This window comes from Mirounga angustirostris, unplaced genomic scaffold (assembly GCF_029215605.1).
Source record: "Mirounga angustirostris isolate CCGP_5_RB_7025 unplaced genomic scaffold, mMirAng1.0.hap1 SCAF_13, whole genome shotgun sequence".
In the NCBI taxonomy this organism is placed as follows: Eukaryota; Metazoa; Chordata; class Mammalia; order Carnivora; family Phocidae; genus Mirounga; species Mirounga angustirostris.
In genome coordinates, this window is record NW_026991721.1 from 89,331,065 (window position 1) to 89,345,634 (window position 14,570).

At 51.2% G+C, this 14,570-nt stretch overlaps 1 protein-coding gene across 13 annotated transcripts in view; it reads right to left on the reverse strand.

Moving 5' to 3' along the window:
- The window catches only part of PKNOX2 (PBX/knotted 1 homeobox 2), a 308,095-nt gene that overhangs the window by 81,779 nt on the left and 211,746 nt on the right, over nt 1-14,570 (reverse strand). The gene's annotated exons all lie outside the window — the stretch shown is intronic.

Below are 14,570 nucleotides of genomic sequence, written 5' to 3' on the forward strand. Positions count from 1 at the left end.
GATGAGAAAGTCAGTAAAGGCAGAGCAGAGGATGCTCAATAGGGAGGATTGGGGCTAAATAGAGGGGGCTTTAATCTGCATTCTTTTGTTCACTGTCCAATGAATGGGAGGTAGGGTCATTTTAGAGTTGTTGTCCCTAGAAATATTTGCAACTTGGCAGGAGGGCTCCCCAGCCTGGGGGCAAGGAGAGATGGGTAAAAGCGGTCTGCAGCCAGAAGCAACCCCCGACGCCCAGGCTGAGAGGAGATTTTTCAGTCTGGAGTCTGTCAGGCTGTGAGCAGGGGCCAGACCCGCCTCGCCAGAGGACACAAGAACAATTTTCTGAGGACCCGGATGGCCTTTGCCCCTCCCCTCCCCCTCTCTGGGGTCACCACAGGCCACTAGGCCACTAACCCATTGCCCTCTGGGGGCTTCTCCTGCCAGAGAACAGGAGGTCTTTTCATCAGGGGCTTAAGTTTCATTGGTTCTCTGCTCACTCAGGCACAGAAGCCTCTGTTAAGGAGACACTGGGGGAGACCCCACACCCATCTCTGGAAGCTTGCTCTTTTCTTCACACCACTCCACAAACACAGGCACTCCCCCATCCTTGGGGAAGCCCAATGGCTAGGCTTGGAGGGGGAGCAGGGCTGGGGGATGCATGGAAGGACCCTGGAGAGGAAAGGGGAATCCAGCTTCTCTCGTCTGAAACTGGGCCCAGAGAGACGTCATAGTGGGTGGGGGGAGCTCCTTGAGCAATCCCTGGGTGCCTGGCCCTTTTTGCACTTTGTTTGAGAGTACGGAGGGGAGTAGCAGGCCTGTGCTCTAAAAACCCAGCCTGGGGCTTCCGGCACTTTTCCGTGGCTCAGAGAGGCTGCTTGGCCCTGTTCAGAGGCCCCAGCGCTCTGTTACCAGACACCAGGGCACTCAAGGGAGCGCACCCAAGCCTGCAAATGGAGGACGCACAGGGAATGATTTACCACCGAGAGACTTCCCGTTGAAGGCAGGCTTATGTCAAAAGATTGTTCTTAATGCTGAAAACCTTTATTATAGGACAGCTGAGGGGGTAAAATCCCCTAACGCAACATTCAACCCCATAATGATATCCAAGAAGAAATAATTCGTGTCACTGATATCAAAAGGAGCTAAAGCCGCCATTTTACAGAGCTCCGGAGCCCAGTAAGGCCGTGTTGCACAGATTGGGGGTGGGTGAGGGGGGACAAAAAGACACCCCTTTAGGAAGTAGGAATGGGCAGCCCAGGAGTTACCCACTCCCTGTCTCCTCTACGCTTGCTCCCCCCAGCCCTGCAAGGTGAGGCCCTGGGTCTGTAGCCCAAACTCCAGTGTGTTGACAAACAGGCTTAGAAAAAAATCGCAAGGTCGTTAGGAAGGAGCTCATTAGGACTTGTTGACATGAAACCCATTAGACCAATTAACATTCCATTAACGGCCTGGGGCACCAAGGGGTTAATGCTGCCCGGCAGTAATTGGGCTGGGGTGCTGGGGTTGGGGGCTCAGGGCCTTAAGGATGAGAAACAAAGTCTAATTGGGAGCTCTCTGGCCAGCTGGCCCGACAGTGACAGCATTTGTTCTTGCCCTCTGACCCTAGCTGAGACTACATCGTATCCGGACCCACTTAGGGACGGGGGCGGGACCAGCTTCCCTTTGGCTCCTCACTGTCGCACCTCTTTGCCCTAGATGGGAGACTGGGCGGATGGTGGGCAGCGGCCGAGGTGTGGATGTATTTCCACCCTTTTGGACTCTGATAGTCCTGTTTTCTTCATCCATCCCTGCCCCACCCCCTTCTGGTCCAGTTTCTCTCTTAGCGCCCAGGGAAGAAAGTCCCCTCTTCCTCTCCTCAGTTATGCGTGTGGGACCTACGCTTACAAAAGTTCTTTGAAGAGGCTAGAATCCTTGAGGCCCCAGAACCTGATTCATCTGAAGAGTGTTGTAGTTTAGGGCAGAGGGGTGAGGGGAGGGAGCATTGGCCCTGGGTCTTTCTTCCTTCCTCCCCTCCCTCCCTCCCTTCCTCCCTGCCTTCCTTCCTTCCCCAGAAAGGAAGCTAAGACACACTGCGGAGGGCCCCACAGAAGCCCTTCTCTTCTGTCCTCCGACACACACCAGCAGGATTTTCATTATTTTCCTTCCCTAGCTACAAGTAGAGGCTGTGGAAGTCCCATCCCCTGACTGGGCCTCAATTTCCTCTTTTGTAAATTCCCATGATTGAAGCCTGTGCTCAGGGTCAAAAAGTCTGGATTCCTCATCTAGCTCTGCCACTTACCTGTGGCTAGTACAAGTCACGTTCCCCTCTTGGACTGCAAAATGAGGGATTTCACCAGAATATTCTCAAAGTCTTTGCCCAGGGTTAGCCCTCAACACAAGCTTTGTTGAATGGAATGGAAATGGTTGGCTTGTAGCTTCATCTCAAAGGCTAGCCAGCTTACGTATTCTCCTCCTCACTTCCCATTCGAGAGTGAGGGAGGGAGGCCCCTGAGGCAGGAGAGCCAGGGGCTTTCCTCAGCACCCCCAGCCCAGGAGCCCCCAGGTGGTTACCATCCCACCCCCTAACCCCAGGCCGGGGAGGGGGCCCTCTGAGCTGTTACCCAGGCCTGGGTTCTGACGTCTAGACAGATTTGCAGGAAGCTGAAATAACAGAGTGAACTCAGCAGGAGGGACCAAAAGGCTGCATTAGTAACCTGGCTGGCTGCAACATCTCCCTCAGGAGCACCCGCCTCAACCCTGGCGCAATCTCGTTTATTTTCCTTCAACCTAGAGCCTCGTCCAAAATGATAGTCTCTGGCCCAGCTCCCTTCCCAGAAGAGGCCTGTAGGTGGCGCCTCGGAGCCCCGCTTTAATTGCATTATATAATAGAACCTGTTTACTAAATCATGTAATCAGTCGCCTTAGGATTTACAGCCTCGGATGTGTATAGAGAATTGGACTTTGAGTCAAATTTAAAAACAAATAAAAATGAGAGGCAGCTGTTGCTGATAGTGTGATATTCATCTTTTGGAAACAAATTCACCCCGCTGCTATAAATTATGCCTGGAAAAAAAGTGTTGTTGGTGGGAAGGAGTTGGCTAGGTTTCCTGTGCTGGCAACTCGGAGCGATGAATCTTGAAATAACGGTGTCAACCTGTCACTGATTTCATGTGACTCTGTGGATTTATCTAAAGAAACGCAGGGGTGCGTGTGTGCACGCTCGCGCGCGCACACACACACACACACACACACCAGATTTCTTCACAAAACCCAGGAAGGGCTAGAAATCTCAAGCTTTAGAGGAAACGCTGTGGTCACTGTGCATGGCGTACGCAGTCAGCGCTGGGTGGTGACAGGGTGGAACCATTGCAGGGATGGCGGAGGGCATGGAGGTGAGAGGGAGGCTGTAGCTCTGGGCTGGGAAGCTGTAAAATGTGAGGAGGTCTGGTTGACATGTTTGCAAGTGAGGGAAAAGTGAAGGGTCCTTGAGGAAAGAAGGGGAAGGAACACACCAAACGCTGGACCAGGTGCTTAGGAATCGGGTGGTAGCTCAGGGGCCCGAGGATTCAGGTGACAGGAATGCCGTGGCCTCGTGGATGTTGCTTTGCCCCCATCTTTCTGACCTTGGGTGCTGGGGGTGAATGGAAGTCCTCTAGTCTGAAAAGGGCAGGCCCAGAGTGGGGTATGGGAGCCAGGCAGGTGACTCTATGTTACTGAAGGAAGCACAGGTGGAAGGCGACCCTAGCAGGCTTTGCGCTCAGGACCAGACCCTTACTGTCCTGAAGGCTGGCTGGCTAAAGTTCCAGAATGAGCCACCGCTCCACCATGACCCAGGTCCGCAGGGACATTGCACCTGGCACAGAGCCCCAAGTCATTGCAGAATGCCCCACCCAGAAGGACCACTTCCCTGGTGCCCCTCCGGTTCCTGCTTGGACCTCTCAATAGGAAATAATTCTCTACTGACTTCATCAAGATAGCAACTGAGGCAACTCAGACCCCTTGGCCACCCACAGCTCTCTGAGCGAATCGTCATTTGCTACCTTCCTGAGGAACCTGCTTGGGTGGTGGTGCCAGGTCATGCCCTATTGTTATGATGTTGGTCTCCAGGGAACAGAGTGGAGACAGAGCAGAAGCCAGGGTGAGCTGTAACTAGGACTGCCGGCTTCTGACTCCCTGAGAGATGTGAAAATGTCTCTCTCTCCCCACCTTTCTCTCCTCCTTCAGCCCTTAACTGCCAAGTGGGGCAAATGGTCTTTGGAAGGGGTAAGAGCCTTCTGTGAAATCAGAGAAGCCAGAGACCCTCCTGTTCCCCTTACCAGGAGCACAGTCTCCTCCAAATGGTAGTGGTCCTCCTCCCAAGGGCCTCCACTCCCCTCCTTTCCCCACCCCCAAAGCCATTTTGTCGTTTGGTCTTTATCTGGAATAACAGTATGTCTCCCATGTGTGTGGCTGGGTCAACAGATCATTTATGCACTCACCAACCCCAGCCGAGAGACCCCGTTCTGGGAGCAGGGGTGGTTATTATCCACCCTGGATCCCTCTGTGCACACAGTTTAGTGAGGGGATGCTCAGTGGTTACAGAAGGCAGAGGATTCGACTCCGCCCTGGCTGTGAGGGGGGCTGCTGGCAGTCATGGACCCACATCACGCCCTGACCGGCTTTCCCAGAGAGGAGCCCCCCACCTTGCCCTCTTGCTTCCTGCCATGCCTCTCTGATTCATGGGGGTTCCGAGAACATCAGGGCCCAGACTTTGGGCCCATCAGGGCTGCCGCCTTGCCCCTCGACTCCCCCGGTTTAGCTAATTTGGCTTCAAACACGTGGGCCAGGGTCAGAGTTAGGAGAGCCCCTTGCGCTCTGCCCCAGCCCTCTTTCCTGCTTGTCTCCTGCTTCCCCACACCGGGGCCAGGAAGTGACAGAGCCCTCGCTTTCCTCCCTGCCTGGGCTGTCACACCTTTCCTGGCTTCAAAAAGCTGCTGATATATTTTACAAACTGAAACAGCAATTTAATTCCCCCTGATAGCAGCAATTGTCCATTAGATCTTCCTACCAAGGAGCTTTAACAATAATTCCTTTCATCCGACTGCTTGCTTCTTCTTGATCTGAGAATCAATCCCATAAATAGCAGGCAAGAGTTTTCACATTACTCTCCCCCTCCAGCTTTTAGCATTTTGATGAAGATTCTCATCTCCTCTTAAAGCACTTCACAACTTGGCAATTTTTCCCCCTTTGGTTCCTTTAAACAAAATAAAACAAAAAAACAGAAAGGGAGGAAGCATGCCAGTTGTCAGGATAAGTACAGTCCTTGCATGTGTCTCACAGGTAAGTGCTTTGCACCTTTGCCTGCCTGGAGGCAGGGGGATGGCAGCAATGACCTCCGATGGCCACCCCCTAACCGCTCAAAGTGGGTGCTGCTCTGCCCCAGAGGGGCCCCACGATGGGCCCTAAATTTCACGCTCACCCACGGTTGGGTCCAGCTTCTGCCAGTGATGCTCAACTCCGAACATTTTCCACTTTCCAGGAAAGCCCTCCACTTGGTGCTGCATCTCAGGAGCGGGGGCCTGGAGGCCATGCTGCTGCCCTGGGGTGGGGTCCACGTGAAGGTTCTGTCCAGGAGCCTCTCCCTGGGCCTGTTGCCAAGTTCCCACCCATGGCTCAGGCAATTCTTGGACCTAGAGCTGGGATTCTGTCCCCTCTGTTTCATTGCCAGCCCCCTTCGGCTCTACCCAAATAGCATGAGTGGGAGAGGTGGGGAGGAACAGGGAAAGGAGAAAGCTAGAGGCCTTTCATTCAATTCTTTCTCTTTTATTTTAAACCTGCAAGCAGTCCCAATGATCAGGGACAGAGGAGAGAGCCCTCCAGTTCTTCCATGGCTAGAGTGGATTGCCAGGGCACCTGGGAGGCCCAGCCCGCTCCCCCAAGACGCTATCACGTGCTCTCTTGTCTGCACACACACACACACACACATGCACGCACACGGAGAAACAAATCTAAAAATGAACCCAGGGACTGAAATCCCCCTCGACAAACCTGATTCCCAGGTTTATTATTATTTGTCAAGAGCTGACGGCAGCCGCTGCTCGGAACAGAGCTGAGAAAACAACACGGGCTGGGCCCCTGAGGCTCACAACTCAACAGAGACAGAGGAACAGCTCAGATGCTGGGAAGCCCAGATGGAAGGAGCACTTCTGTTCTGGAAGGAGCCAAGCAGCCACCTCCCTGCTGCCCTATCTGCCTCCCTCCCTTTTAGAAATCTTTCTCTTCTCTGAGGCGGGCCCACAGGGAAGACAGTACTCCCAGGGACCTGGAGAGAGGAAGGAAAGCAGGGGAGGGCAGGGAGGGGGCTGGAGCCACAGGACTGGGGGGGGGTGGCATCCATAGAGATAAGGGACCCCAATTCCTATCCCGTCTGTCCCTTGTGATGCTCTCAGATTCTGCTGGAACCAGAGGCTCTGAAGAGGGTCAGCCAGGCCCCTTTTCTTTCTTAGGACTATACCATGACCTCTGGCTGGTTCCGTTTTCTAAAAAATTGCCTCCAGAAAAAAATAGTCAAGAGTCAGGGCTGTTGAAGCAAGTGGCTCTCTGAGCTCAGTTTATCATGGAAAAGCCACTCATCCCTGATACTTCCTTACCCAGCTAATGGATGTCCTTCCTCCCGAGGCCTTTGGGGTGGCCTAGGTGAGCCTGCAAGAAAAGGGAGGGACACCAGGCAAAGTCCACAGCAAAAAGGTCAGCTCGGGGAGGAAAGGCTGCCCAGGAGCCTCCCTCAAACTTGGTCCTCACGGCTGTTTGGAATGAGAGCAGGGACATTGGCTCTGTGTTCCTCATCTGTCAGGAAAGGGAGCCCCAGGGAAGGGAGGATGATGGCCACCATGTGCAAGAGAAAAAGTGATGCTGGGCAGTGAGCCCATTCCTGGGCATTGCCAACCGGACTCAAGCCTCAGCTGAGCAGACATGCCCTCTATCACCTTATGAAAGTTTTCCTCCATGCTTTTTGCTGGGCTTCTCATCTGCCATCAAGGTCTCTGTATTACACTCTCGTGTCCTTTCCTTCATCAAAACTTTGCTCAAAACTCTACTCTTCCGTGAAGCAGAAGTAGAGCATGGAAGCATGAATGATCAGTACGTGTGTTTCTATATTACGGGAAATCTGCTTCCCATCCACATGTCCCATCTTGCCCATTGAACCCTGTGCTCCCTGGTAGACAAGATCAAGGCCCTTCCTTGCGTTTTCTTTCTAGGGGGCAGAAATCCTGTGCCATATGATGTCACAAGCTCTATCTCCTTTTGGAGCTTGAATATGTACACAGTTACAATTCAATTTCACTGGCTTACTGTTAAAATGTGAAAGGACCAAACAAATCTGGAAAATATAGCTCTTCAAATTCCAGCAGTCATTCACACCTCAGGGAGAGCGAGTTTGTTTCCTTGGAGCAAATTTTGATTGGGGTGAGTTGGTAAGTGGACTGAATAAGAGCTGCTATTTATTGAGCCTTCCCCACGCCCCGGGGCATTTGCTAAGTTTCTGATGCAGATGACCTCGTGTATTTTTCCCAGACACCGTCTGGGGTAGGCAGGAGGGCTGTGCCCGACTCGTGGATGTGAAAACTGAGGCTTAGAGTAGCTGAGGAAGTCTTGCAATGTGACCCATGGTCTGCTTTCAGAGTCTGAATGTTTAACCTAGACGTCTCAGGGTGGAGACGGGGAACGCCAGAAGAGGAGTGAGCCCCCCAGAAGTTGGGAGAAGTACAGAAGAGGCAAGGGTGATTGTGGAAACAAGCTACCGACGGAGTCGCGCCATTCAATCGGGCTGTCCTTTAACTTTCCCACACCCTGGATTTCTATGATAGCAGTCCACCTAAAGGTCTTCCGAATGCCGAATCTGGGCATCTGTAGCCCGTTAACACGCGCGGACTTTGCACCTTTGGATGGAGGCACCACTTGGAGAGCAGCCCGCTTCCGCCAGCCCCGCCAGTCTCGGACAGCAGCGTGGGCCCAGTTACTTCGATATTCCATTGTGGTTTGCTCTTGTTATTTCACAAGAGTGAGCGGAAGAGGGAACATCGGAAGTGCTGATGGCAGCGAGAAGAAGTAGGGGTCTCATGATCACCATGCCACTGAGACAAAGAGGGAAAACATGAATCGTGCTGAAAGAGACTCATACTGAATCTCCATTGTCGACTCACTGGACTGTGGGTTCAATTTCGAAGGGAAGGAATAAAATTAAAGGACACATACGAAATGATAGGAATCTGTGGGGGAGGGCTGCATCAAAGGGGCGATGTGTAATTGGGAATTCGATTGTGTGCTTTAGCTGTCTGGGAGTCGGAGTCTGGGGACGCATGCTGTGCGAAAGCGGGGCCAGCCAGGGCCCTGACCCCACACTCCATGGTGCTGGGGCCAGGGCTCTGACTCACCACGACTGGGATTCCGTCAGCGTCTCCTTCCTGTCAGCCAGGACTGTGGGACCCTGCTGCGGCCCAGGTGGGGCCCCCCCAGGGCGGGGTGGGCTGGAAGGGAGCGTGCAGTCCGCTGTCCGTCTGCTCTCCGTGGCTGTCTCCGCTTGGACTTCTTTCCCCACCCGCCCCTGGTTTTCCAGGGACCACCCACAGCTGCAAAGAAGTGCCTGTTCTGGAGGGAAGTATGCCCATGACTCACAGGCTCAGAGGCACCTGGCTCTAGCTTTGGAAAGCCCATCCAGTTGAGCAGCATTGGCTTTTTCAAGTTGTGGCAGGCCATCCATAGGGGGCATCCCATCTCTTGTCATATGTCCCTGAGTTCTAGCTTTATCCCCCTGCAGAAGTCCCTTCCTGCTCACCCTCCTTTCTGTCTTCTTCCTCTCCCAGCCTGATGGATCCTGGGCAGCGGTCCGAACGGGTGACCAGTGAGGACATCTCTGCAGGCCAGCTGCGGGGTTGTTACCCACAGCCTCCCAAGCAGGCAGCAGCTAAACAAAGTGCAGAGGACCAGGGCTGTGTTCTCCTTCCCACTGGCTCCTGCCTGTCCCCTGTCAAGCCCCAGTCCCTTCAAACTCCAGCCTTGGAAAGGGGTCTGCAGTTCTCTGGCTTCTAATAGGGAAACCTTTAGTCATCTTCTGGCCCTTTCTGCTGTACTCAAGCACCAAGGAGAAGCGTTTCATATTAGCAGCAGAATCTTTGAATACTAGCAGCTTGTCTGAAAATTAGAACTCACCTCAAACCTTAATTCTGTTTTTTTTGCAATGCCAACTCATGTTCTATCATTGAGCTCTCATTCCTGCCTTTGATACAGAATCTTTGTGGCCTTGAAGTTCAAAATTGTGCCTCTACTTTCCCCTCTTCTCTCTCCAGTAAGAGGGGATGCACTTCCCATGGCAAGGCAAGGACCAGGGGATGGAAGAAGAGAGAAGACAGTGGACTCTGGCTCTTAGGGACCAATTAGGATGCTCTGACTTAGATAGTGATCTTCTGGGATCTGAGCCCCTGTGAATCTGGATCTTCCAGCGTCTGGCCCTCTCAGGGAAAAGGAGGAAAGCATCTTGGCTCCCAGATCTAGAGGTTCTGTCCAGAGCAGGTTGGTCTGGGCAGTCAGGGAAGCTGCGTGTGAGGTGTCTGCTCCCAGAGCCAGTCTCTGGGGTGGAGAAGAGAAGCAAGTGGGAATTCTCATCCAAGATGCCTCCCCCAGGGCACAAGGTAGCCTAAGCCTGGGGCAGATCCAAGCTATCTATCGGTGGGGCCCTCTAATCTTTCTTCTCTTTTTAGGACCTGGCTGTCTCTGGTCAGAGCATTTGCTGTGCAGGATTGCGGAGGGAAGTCTGCTGTCTCTTTGTCCTGGAATGTCATAAAAGTGAAAAAAAAAAAGATCTCACTTAATGAGACACTTGCCATGGTCAGGGATTATTTCACTAACGGGAGCTTTGTGTGGAGGTGAGCTGAGAAGGTAGAGGGAGCACAGATGAAGAGGAAAGGAGGCCCATTTAAGAATGATGGCGAAGGTCAAGGAGAGAGGTCCCCAAGGGGGACAGGCAGGGGCTGCTGAACAGATGAAAGGTTCAGGGAAATGTCTGTCGTGGGAGGCTGGCCACTGATGGCCCAACTGCCCAACCTCTGCCTTCCCCTCACTTCTCACTCCTCAGCTTCTTCCCCAATCCCAGGAGCAGCAGGGACTCAAGGCTCCAGGGCAGTTTGCCAGAGGACAGGCAGAGTGGAAGCATCCTGAGCAGTCATGAGGCCTGACCTCTCTGTTTGAACGAGAAAACTTGTCCAAGTCCACGTGGCGAGTTGAAAATAGGGACCTATGTAGAATCGGGGTCCCAAGCAACAAATTCGGCAAGCATTAATGGAGCACCTACTATTCACCAGGCTCTGTGCTGGGCAGTGGAGTTTCCAGGAGGAAACAGAGCCAAGTGAGCAGGATAAACAAAGAAATAATGAAATGACAATTTCCCTGCGCTGAAGCAAGACAGGTGACTTCAGAACGAAAATGGTCCCAGGGTGTGAGCATGGTTAATGAAAAAAAGAAAGGAGCAAACAAAATCTCAAGCCTCAGCATACAGTGGTGACGTTTTCGAACTTGCAAAAGCAAAGCAAACTGAAAGTTTTCATAAATTCTCATTGCAAGATCGGAAATAGGAAGATGGTAGAATAACGTCTTTGAAACCTAAGAGAAACAGGTTTTGAACATGGGATTCTGAACTCCATCGGAAGATCAATCAAGTTTGAAGGCAAAGAAAAGTCTGTTTTGGACACCTAAGAACTGAGAATTTATTTCCCACTCATCCGTATCAGAAATAATTAGAGGTGGTATTCCAGTAAAACAGAGGAATCAGAGGAAGGGGACAGCATCCACGCAAGACATGGCGGCGGCCCAGCGGGAGCCAGCGGGGAGGGAGAGAGCTGGGGAGGCGGGGAAGAGGGGCAAGCAGTACATGTGGGGGCTCTCAGAAGATTCTCCTGCAGCGGCCAAGTTGTTATGACAGACGGTTCCGTTTCCTTTCCCTTGGTCAAATCACGCTATTTAGTTCTGTGGTTGGATAATATTTCCATCTTATGATCAACCTATAGTTGGAATGCAAAGGGAACTACAGTGATAGACTGTAGATCTTCTAAATCTGTAAAGCTACTATTATACTAAATATATATCACTTAGAGTTCATTATATATAACACTATGTGCTATATAGTATATACCACACAATATATAAACACACTGTATTCTATAGAATACTATATAATAAACATAGTGTCAAATATGGCTTAATAAAAATTATCAAACTAATCCAAATTGGAAGGGGAGAATGTGTGCTAATTTTCCCGGCTTTCATAGCAAGGAATGAATAGATAAATACACAAATTAAAAAGAGGGATTTAAGTATATTATATAACATAGTAAACACCAGCCACCAAATAACTAAAGTCAGAGATTGTTCATTGTCGTTGACTTTGGGTCATTTGGACCTTGTGGATAGAGGTAGGGGAAAGAAGGGACCCTTTTTATTCTATTTTATATCTCTTACACTGTTTTTCCCTCATGTACATACTTTACTTCTAATTTTAAAAATACCTAAAATAAATAATGAAATGTCCACAGAAGAGAATACTATGCATCAGTTAAAAACAATGGAGTCAATCTATTTTGACCTGGAAAGCTGCCCATTACATAGGCCAGGTTAAAAAAGCAAGTTTTTAGAACAATATGTAAAACATAATATTTAACTGTGGTTCGCCTAAGCACCCGAACTGGTAAAATACAGTCCCTTTCTATGTTCTCCACCCTATGCCAAGGGGCCTGCTTTTGGAAGTCTTCCTTGTCTCAGATTTTTATAAGATTCCTCTCTGGTTTTGCCAAAGGGAAGAGCTATTTTATGTATGTTTCAAGTAACAAATGTCAGTTTTTGATGATACGTGGTCAGTCCCAAGACTGGCCTGGATGAAGCTGCTTGAGATGAAAGCCTTCCACGCGGATAACAGGCTGAGAGGAAGCTTCTAGAGAAGGAGCATCTGAGCCTTACAGATGTCAAGACTGAAAGGCACCTCGGAGAGTGCCTGGCCCACCTCCCTCATTTCACAGATAAAGGACATAGGTGGGGCCTGATAAAAGGTCACTCCAGTGAAGTTGTGTCCAGAAAAGAGAAGTGGGCTGTTGAAAGTCAGAGTCGGGAGCTAGCCCAGGAGAGGTGGAAGGCTGGAACGGAGGCCTGAGGCCAAGGCATGGGTGTGTGGGAGGGGGTGGGAGGTCCCCTTCAGGAGCTGTTCAGGGTGCAGATGGCTTGACTTGGAGGGGAGACCTGGCAGAATCAGACCAGATCACCCTTCCTTAGTGTCCCCCGTAGCTGGAAAGACAGCTCTAATGTGGACAGGAGGAAGCATGTTGGGGCTCCTGGGGAGGGGCGTGGTGAGGAGCTGACCTTTACGGGGCATTTATCGAGGGCCAGCTGCTGGATGAGGTGCTTTCTCGTACATTATCTCATTTAATCCTCAAAGAAGCCTTCTAAGGTAAATACCATTATCCCAATTGCATAAAGACAATGCTGGTCAGAAAACTTAAGTCACTTAACTTGCCCCAAATCTTACAGCCAACGAATAGCAGAGCTAGAATTTGAATCTGGGTGTGTCTGGTTCCAAAGTGTTGGCCCAAGAGATCAGAGGGCTTCATGAAATATAGGTTAGCCAATTGTAAGAGGAGAAACGTCCTTCCCAAACTGCAATACAACTAATCCTGTTCCCTTCCTGAGCCCCGCCTGTGTGATCAGTCCCTCTACCCAGTCCATGAGTATCCAGGCACACCGGCTGGCTCCTGGGGACTAGGATTTACGCTTCACCAACAGGGCTCTGAAAATTCCCACCTCGGAGGGTATGAGTGCAGGGAAGAGGAGGGAAGCTGGAGTCCCGAATTCTAGGTTTCGAGGTGCTCAGCCACACACCTGTCCTCCACCAACCTCAAGGGCACGCTGATGGCTCTTGCGGGCCCCTCCGATGCTGCCCCCTGTGTCTCCCTAGTTACCTCTGCCTCCACCGAGCCTCTGACTACAGGGGGAGGCAGGCAAGCCCAGGAGAGTATGTCAGTTAGGGTTTGTCGTTGACACGTGGAGATCATTAACGAAGCTTATTTTTAAAATTGTAATTGCAAAATGTAAATGCTCCCCAAACTGATGTGTAATTGCTACCCCCTCCGCCCCAGCCCTTCCCCTCTGGTGCCAGCTTTGCAAGGAGAGAATTAGAAAATAAAAAGGGGGTGGATTATGTAAGCAAAACGATTTTAAAAAAAGAGAGCGAGAGAGCTAAGAATTTAAGCGAGACAGCTGGTGGTTCCTCTGATTGCCACACTTCCAGCGTTAGCTGCAAAAATTGTCCTTGCCGACTGCACCTATCCCAGCAACGGGGTCAACTGTGTTTAGTGCCTGGAACGGACCAGACTGGCACTCAGCAAGAGAGTCCGGTGGGCAGTGGGGGGGTGGGGTGGAGGGAGAGGGACGGGGAGGTCAGGGGGCCATGTGAGGTCGCCTCTATGTCATCCATGGAAACGTCCCCTCCGATGCAAAGACACAGCCTCGGCAGGCGTTAGCAGTCCCTCAACCCGTTTCCATCCTTCCCTTTATTCTAGCATGTCTAGAATAAATAGGCATGGTCTGGCCTGTTTGGATTCGAGCATCTGCAGCCTTGGCGTGGAGAGAAATAGGACTCTACCGAGTAGTCAGCAAGAAGCAGCTCAGTGCGATCGCCAGGCCCTGAGAAAGCCACTGGACTTGGTGACAACACCTGTCCACCCTGGTTCACCAGGAGTCTCTAACCCTGTCCCTTTTTTCTCTTTCTTTTCTTTCTCTCTTTTTTAACCATCTCCCCACCTTCTTTAAACCCTCACCACAACTATGGTCTGCAGCGATCTCCCTTTCACATTGCTGTGCACACAGGCTCCGAAAGGTGTTGAAGAGATTGTCAGCCTGTCCCTGAAATGGGCATCGCTGAACCCACACTCAGGATGAAGGCTTGAGCTCCCTACGTGTGCCTTTTTCTCCTTTCCTCTGGCTTTTACCTCTAGGAGCCACAGCATGCTTCAGCATGCTCCCCACTCCTTCATACACCTAAAACACAGAGCTCCCCAAATGGCCAGAAGGCATAGGAACCAGGACAAGCTTTGGGGGCCAGTTCTGCTGGTATGCTCCTCTGTAACGTCTGTGGCCTTGCTAACTTGGGGAGCTGGCCCCAGGAACGTTCGCCTTTCTGGTTCACTGTCCCCTCTCCCTCTCTCCAGGGAAACCAGCTTTTGTGAGGAATTGGGCAATGATGACTGCCCCCAAAATGAAAGCTGATGACCTGTAAGGTCACGGCAGGCCTGAGACAGCAGGGAAACTTACGAAAGTCCTGGGCAGTGTCCTCTGGGGTTGGGGCCCCATCTCACCATAACAGATCCGGCCCTTATCATGGCACAGTGGAAAGAAAGAAGGGTTGTTTTGGATACCCGGATTTCTAAATCCCTGCCTATACTGATACTTAATGTCTTTGAGATCATGAAGTTACTTAAGGGGATTTAAAAATCCCTATCTGATAAGAGGATTAAATGAGATTCTCCATTCAAAATGCCTTACACATTCTAAAGAACTATTTCTCAGAGTTCATCAGAAACACCTGGAATGCAGTT